Raw genomic sequence first — 8,453 nt, 5'->3', positions numbered from 1 at the left:
CTCCGACGCGATATCACTGTCGGAGGTGGTAACAGTGTTGGCCGCATATATATATAACACCATTCCCCTCTCCTCCAATGCGATATCGCTATCGGAGGCCCCCCTTATCATATCTTCCCTTTATCGCATTATACATATCGAGGCCGTCCAATCAAGCCTCAGATCCGACGGCCCATATTAAGTCGCAACCCCCATTTCGGCGATCGCAATAAAAATGAAGCCACGCCCCATGCTCTCCTGTGATGCGAAACGCCGAGTTAATCTCAGCCGCCCATTCAGGCCCAGATCAATGGCCCATATTTAATTGCATCACTCCCATATGGCTCCGACCAGCGGAGCCAAAAAGTTATAAGGCGCAACATATAGGGATTTCGGGTCTGAAAATACCCTTTGTACAACCAAGCGGGACTGCTCCGATATGGCGGAGCCGAAATAACAATAAAGCAGAGCCTAAAGATTTCGGGTCCGAAAAGACCCTTTGTACAGCCAAGCGGGACTGCTCCGATATGGCGGAGCCGAAATAACAATAAAGCAGAGCCTAAAGATTTCGGGCCCGAAAGGGTCCGCACTGTGTGCTCCTATATCCCGGAGCTGAAAAGCTATGAAGTGCAGCATATAGGGAGATCGGGTCCGCTTACCCATTTTTACCAAATCCGCCGATATGAAAGATCCGATGGGCGGACCCGAAATCCATAAAAGAAAGGGCCTATAGTATATCGGGTCCGCCAGGTTCATCACTATTCGGAGGTTTTACGTGTTTGGACTGCCGATCCACAGATCGCCGAGTTAATGCCAGCCGTTGGATCGGCCCGCGATGAATCCAACGGCCAAGATTTAATCCAGTGAACAGTGATCGCTCCTGCCCCAATGTTTTATGAAATTTCACGTTTAAAGGCATTTTTTGCCTTGTAAGGTAGAAGGGGCCTTTTTCTGAGGATCTATTGCATCGCTCCTATGCGCTCTTTCTCCAGGGGCGGCACAGATCATTTCTTCATCAATCTTAAATCGCTCCTCCACAGATCGGCTCCAGATGCAGGATTTTGGGCCTCAGCATAGTCAGCATCATATAATTCCTCCTTTTTGTGGCATTTCTTCAGAGTTTAATACTATTTTTGATTGGCCAGCGCCGATAGCATCCCAAAGGCCACGGAACCATTTGCAGCAGTTATTTTTTGCATTAAATTGGCAGATAAAGGGGCGATGGGACAGTCAAAGTATATCAGCTGAAGGAAGTGGCCCGATTCAGTGTCAAAGTGTATCAGAGGAAGCGGCAAAGAGTATCAGATCAAAATATCAGCAGCCTGAAGCAGGAGAACATTAAAGAGCCCCCTAATCAAAGTCAAAGAAAGCGGTGAAGCCATAAAGGCTCTCAGATCACAGTTAATGCACATTAAGGCCACTTTGCAGCAGTAGAACCGCTTGAGAGGTGTTGATAAAAGGATAAAGCCCACATATTGCAGAAAGCAGTGTATGAAGACACATGAGAGCAGCGCTTCAATATTCAAGGCACAGTTATTGCACAGATGCCAGCGCAGAGCTCCAAAGGACCATATTGACACATTTTTGAGGCAGCTGCCCCACCACAGCACTTAGATAGTTATTTCATGCATTTATTTCAAGATAAGTTAGGTTGATCAGAGTTATTGCTCCAGATCTGTTTAAGATCTGCTGTTGTAGATATTTTTTAGATATTTTGCTTATATATACCACCCTCAGCCATGTATTAAGGGTTGGTTGGTTGTATTTCTCATTCTAGACTTGCGCTATAAGCTTAAGAACTTCTGTAATGAAAGATGGCTGGAATATTTGCATCTGAACTGGCTGGTTGTGCTTTCAATGGCTGAAGAGCTTGATGTGGAATTCATGTGCTTGCTCATGGTTCAATAAGTCTTTCCTCCCTCTGTTTATCAGTTTATATGTATCTGTATCATCTGTATATCATAATCTAAGTTGCAGGAAGAAGGAATAGTTCAGAGCTGGCTTTCATGCCCTCTGTGCTCAATTCTTGTAACTTTTCTATGTTTTCCTCTGAATTAGTGATAAATATGCATACTTAATTGATCATGTTTAAGCTATTTCTCATTTTTGAATGCTGTTTAGGAATCCTTCATTGCTCCTATATAGTCTTCATCCACTTTCCCTCTTTGGCTGGATGAGAGATCCTTAATTGCCTCTCATCTCCTAGCCTCCATTTCATCCTTGTTCCAGCATTTAATCATTGTGCCATGCGTAGCTATCCTGCTCCATATTCCCCTCTTCTGCCAAGGAAAACGCACCCTTCAGTTCACATTCATTGACTCCATGCCCAATGGTTTGAACTTCTTACACTTTGTATGCCAACTCTGCTTGAATAGATCAACCATCCCACCAAACTCAAACAAAACCCATGTGCATCATATCTAGCCTAAAATCATCCCTTAAACAAAGCTAAATACTAAAGAGAGAGCCCTCTCTGACTGTAGGCAGGCTAGGACCTGCAGTCCAAAGATTGGTTTGTGGTTACCTCGGCCGTATTCCCTTAGGAGTCAAAGGGAACAACCTGAGTGATAACATAATGGCGACTCCAATGGGGACCTGAAATCATTTGTTTATTACTGTATACCCCCAATTTTGATCAGTTTGCCTTATTTTCTGGAGAAAGTGTTCCTTTTCTTCATAGCTTCTCATGTTTAGCTCTGATCTGTGACGGTGGACAGAGATCAGGCACTTCAAGGTTAATTCATCCACCTGGCGACTCCACTCAGAATAAAGACTCCACTGGAGAAATGAACCCAAAAAAATGTATAAGTAGATCAGGCTTCTGACTTGGATTATTATCCAAGAGATCATGTTCTTTCTCTTCCATAAGATTTTTTTGTGCTTATTGTATTTTAAAGACGATGTTATATTAGATTTTTATGATTTTCCTTTGGAAAATGTTGTTGAAAAGCCTCCTTGCACATTAGAGCAGCAATCTTCAAATGCTGTTGAAGATCATCATACAACCAAGGAGGAACCAAAAACAGAGCCCAGTCTTCCAATCCCTTTACATACTCCCGTGCCTCATAAAGTTCCTGATAGATACAAGCCTCTCATTTTGCCTCCTGTGCTTAATCCTCTGCCTGCAAATCATCCTGAGTATCTCCCTAGATTTGATGGAGAGAATGGTATTACTGCCCAGAAACATATCCAGGATTTTGAAGATTATCTTAATATATTTGAAGTGGAAGATGAAGATGTTAGTCTTAGACTGTTTGCCCTTTCTTTGCAAGGCAAAGTTAGGACTTGGTTTAAAGCATTGCCTAAGGCCAGCATCTCAAATCTTCAGCAGTGTTCCAAGCTCTTCCTTGATAGATGGATGATAAAAGTTAGTTTCCTCTCACTCAATCAAGACTATGATGAGTTAAAAAGGCTTCCAAATGAATATGTTCAGCAATTTTTTGATCGATTCAATCAAGTCTATCAGTCCATGCATTTAAATATAAGACCTCCCCCTGATTTAGCTCTATTGCAGTATCCTAGAGCATTTGACCCAGAGATGGAATTCCGTTTGAGAGAAAGATGCCCGTCCACTTTGAAAGAAATGCAGGACATCGCTGTGGATGTGGAGGCAAATCTAAAGAGGAGGGAAGAACAACGCAAGACAGAGCAAGAAGAAAGACTTCATAACGTGTTGCAAAAGTCAGAGGAAATGATGCAGCTGATCACAATGAAAGTTGAATGCTTAGAGCACAAGAACACATCTGTTGTGCATGAGGAAAGTAGTGACATTCACGAACAAACCTACCACAAATCAAATGACATATTCATAGAGCCATATGTGAAGGAGCAGTCTCCTGATATACTGTGTGAATATAATAGCTTCTCTTCTTTCAACTGTCTGCCCAAATATGATCTGTATGATGATGATTATGAGCCTAACAACCAAATCAGCCTTGCAAAGGAATCAGATCCTATTTTCGCAGGAAGCGAAGTTCAGGCTCAGCAGCTTGAATGTAATGATCAGCTTGCCCAGTTCAGCTATGAAGTAAAGGAGGAAAGAGTAGAAAATTTTGATATCAGCGAAGGAACTTTACCTTTCTGTTTTGAATCTTTTCAATTTATTAAGGAGAACTATCATGCGATTAATAAGCATTTGTTAGCAAGTCTTGTTATTGACTGCCTGGAGGATGATCAAAATATTATTCTAGATGCATCGCCACTAGTTTTGCAGCCCCGAAGAGCCATCGAATATCAGATTGAGGAAGACTCGGCAGCAGCACCTAAGCAAATAAATCGATTCCCTTCCCTGCCGCTTTATTTTCAGCCATCTCAGGTATTTGAAGAAGAAGAGGAGTAGCCTGCGCAGATCAGTCAGGTTCCAAATGAGCCTGTATGTAATAAAGTGCAAGCACCTTTGCAAGTTTTGAATGACCCATCTACTGGTAGGCAGAATAATGAAAGAGATCAGTGCTCTTCTCCATTAGCGGGCTGTGTGCCTCAATATCAAAATGTTGATGGTTTCCACATTCCAAGGCATGATAATGATCCTAAACCTTTGTACAGTTGTTTATTTCAGCTCAACACTATTGTATATATGTTGCAGGACCCTTTTGTACAGTCTTTAGGTTCAGTGAAGGAGATCAGTAGCTTCCTGATCTTCTCAAAGATTAACAAAGCCACATCAGATTGCAAGATCTCAGTTGGTCTCACCAGCAAGCACAAGCAGCAAAGCCCACTCATGTTTTTATTGCTTAAGTGGATACATTGGCTATTTCACTTCACCTAACAGCAAAGTAAGTGCTGGTTAGGGTAGGTAGGTAGGTAGGATCAATAAGGCAGCCAGCCAAGGGAATTTTGCAGAGCACAGCAACAACTGAATACAAGGTAGTCTGACTTGTTGTTCTTGGCTTTTCACAAGGAAAAGCCATCCCCAAGTGGAGCCACTGTTAGCCTCCTGCTGCAGCAGGTTAATCATCTTTCATGATCAACATTTCTACATGCCAAATATGTCGTACAATGCATGCTGCAATGCTCCATATTTGTTACAGATGGCCAAAGAACTGTCCATGAAAGTGTGCTAGTCTAAATGCCACTGTTGTGTTCTAATTTTTGGTAAGTAATTCATTTTTGGTTTGAGGTAGCTTTTCAGTTGGAGGACTTCAAGCGAGGCATGTCTAACTCCCCTTTTTCCTCTTTCCCAAATCACTCACTAACTTCCCCCAAAGAGGTCAAGATCTGCTTGATACCTCTTAGTTTCATCATTCTCCATATCATTTGCCTTGGTGAAGATCTGCTTTACTCAAGGAATGTCCATACTTCCTCTATGAGTCATTTTTCCCCCTTAATAGGCTAAGATCTCATACTTAGCGCTTTTTCTTATCATTATCATGTTAACTACTAACTTCAATATGTAACTCCCTATCTATCTCCCCTCCCCTTACTATAACAATGTTAATAACTCCCCCATATACATATCCCCTCCCCTGGTTGAAATATAACCATAAGTATCCCTTGCGAATTTCTAAGTTTATCTGAAACTTGGCAAGAACCCTCTTTTTCCTCCTTAACCACCTTCCAAAATGCTTTAGGACTCATTCCTAAGCATAAATCCCCCTCCAAATGTATAAAATCCATCTTTGAGCCTTGTTTTACCTTTCCCAAGGCATGAACCCCTTTTTATAGGCCTAAACCCTTCCTCCGATCATAAAAAGCCCCTTTGTATGATAAAAAGCCTCCTTCGATCCGAATCCCCTCCCTCCAACACGATATCGCTGTCGGAGGTGGTAACAGTGTTGGCCGCATATATATATAACACGATTCCCCTCTCCTCCTATGCGATATCGCTATCGGAGGCCCCCCTTATCATATCTCCCCTTTATCGCATTATACATATCGCGGCCATCCGATCAAGCCTCAGATCTGACAGCCCGTATTAAGTCACAACCCCCATTTTGACAATCGCAACAAAAATGAAGCCACGCCCCATGCTCTCCTCCGACGCGAAACGCCGAGTTAATCTCAGCCGCCCATTCAGGCCCAGATCAATGGCCCATATTTAATCGCATCACTCCCATATGGCTCCGACCAGCGGAGCCGAAAAGTTATAAGGCGCGACATATAGGGATTTCGGGTCCGAAAAGACCCTTTGTACAGCCAAACGGGACTGGTCCGATATGGCGGAGCCGAAATAACAATAAAGCAGAGCCTAAAGATTTCGGGTCCGAAAAGACCCTTTGTATAACCAAGCGGGACTGCTCTGATATGGCGGAGCCGAAATAACAATAAAGCAGAGCCTAAAGATTTCGGGTCCGCACTGTGTGCTCCTATATCCCGGAGCCGAAAAGCTATGAAGTGCAGCATATAGGGAGATCGGGTCCGCTTACCCATTTTTACCAAATCCACCGATATGAAAGCTCCGATGGGCGGACCCGAAATCCATAAAAGAAAGGGCCTATAGTATATCAGGTCCGCCAAGTTCATCACTATTCGGAGGTTTTACGTGTTTGGACCACCGATCCGCAGATCGTCGAGTTAATGCCAGTCGTTGGATCGGCCCGTGTCGAATCCAACGGCCAAGATTTAATCCAGTGAACAGTGATCGCTCCCGCCCCAATGTTTTATGAAATTTCACGTTTAAAGGCATTTTTTGCGTTGTAAGGAAGAAGGGGCCTTTTTCTGAGGATCTATTGCATCGCTCCTGTACGCTCTTTCTCCAGGGGCGGCCCAGATCATTTCTTCATCAATCTTAAATCGCTCCTCCACAGATCGGCTCCAGATGCAGGATTTTGGGCCTTAGCACAGTCAGCATCATATAATTCCTCCTTTTTGTGGCATTTCTTCAGAGTTTAATACTATTTTTGATTGGCCAGCGCCGATAGCATCCCCAAGGCCACGGAACCATTTGCAGTAGTTATTTTTTGCATTAAATTGGCAGATAAAGGGGCGATGGGACAGTCAATGTATATCAGCTGAAGGAAGTGGCCCGATTCAGTGTCAAAGTGTATCAGAGGAAGCGGCAAAGAGTATCAGATCAAAATATCAGCAGCCCGAAGCAGGAGAACATTAAAGAGCCCCCCAATCAAAGTCAAAGAAAGCGGTGAAGCCATAAAGGCTCTTAGATCACAGTTAATGTGCATTAAGGCCACTTTGCAGCAGAAGAACCGCTTGAGAGGTGCTGATAAAAGGATAAAGCCCACATATTGCAAAAAGCAGTGTATGAAGACACATGAGAGCAGCGCTTCAATATTCAAGGCATAGTTATTGCACAGATGCCAGCGCAGAGCTCCAAAGGACCATATTGACTCATTTTTTAGGCAGCTGCCCCACCGCAGCACTTAGATAGTTATTTCATGCATTTATTTCAAGATAAGTTAGGTTGATCAGAGTTATTGCTCCAGATCTGTTTAAGATCTGCTGTTATAGATATTTTGCTTATATATACCACCCTCAGCCATGTATTAAGGGTTGGTTGGTTGTATTTCTCATTCTAGACTTGCGCTATAAGCTTAAGAACTTCTGTAATCAAAGATGGCTAGAATATTTGCATCTGAACTGGCTGGTTGTGCTTTCAATGGCTGAAGAGCTTGATGTGCAATTCATGTGCTTGCTCATGGTTCAATAAGTCTTTCCTCCCTCTGTTTATCAGTTTATATGTATCTGTATCATCTGTATATCATAATCTAAGTTGCAGGAAGAAGGAATAGTTCAGAGCTGGCTTTCATGCCCTCTGTGCTCAATTCTTGTAACTTTTCTATGTTTTCCTCTGAATTAGTGATAAATATGCATACTTAATTGATCATGTTTAAGCTATTTCTCATTTCTGAATGCTGTTTAGGAATCCTTCATTGCTCCTATATAGTCTTCATCCACTTTCCCTCTTTGGCTGGATGAGAGATCCTTAATTGCCTCTCATCCCCTAACCTCCATTTCATCCTTGTTCCAGCATTTAATCATTGTGCCATGCGTAGCTATCCTGCTCCATATTCCCCTCTTCTGCCAAGGAAAACGCACCCTTCAGTTCACATTCATTGACTCCATGCCCAATGGTTTGAACTTCTTACACTTTGTATGCCAACTCTGCTTGAATAGATCAACCATCCCACCAAACTCAAACAAAACCCATGTGCATCATATCTAGCCTAAAATCATCCCTTAAACAAAGCTAAATCCTAAAGAGAGAGCCCTCTCTGACTGCAGGTAGGCTAGGACCTGTAGTCCAAAGATTGGTTTGTGGTTACCTCGGCCGTATTCCCTTAGGAGTCAAAGGGAACAACCTGAGTGATAACATAATGGCGACTCCACTAGGGACCTGAAATCATTTGTTTATTACTGTATACCCCCAATTTTGATCAGTTTGCCTTGTTTTTTGGAGAAAGTGTTCCTTTTCTTCAGAGCTTCTCATGTTTAGCTCTGATCTGTGACGGTGGACAGAGATCAAGCACTTCAAGGTTAATTCATCCACCTGGCGACTCCACTCAGAATAAAGACTCCAC

This window comes from Pinus tabuliformis, chromosome 4_2 (assembly GCF_031772625.1).
Source record: "Pinus tabuliformis cultivar Carrire ecotype Pingquan chromosome 4_2, CPIR1, whole genome shotgun sequence".
In the NCBI taxonomy this organism is placed as follows: Eukaryota; Viridiplantae; Streptophyta; class Pinopsida; order Pinales; family Pinaceae; genus Pinus; species Pinus tabuliformis.
Note: the sequence above shows the minus strand (reverse complement) of the source record.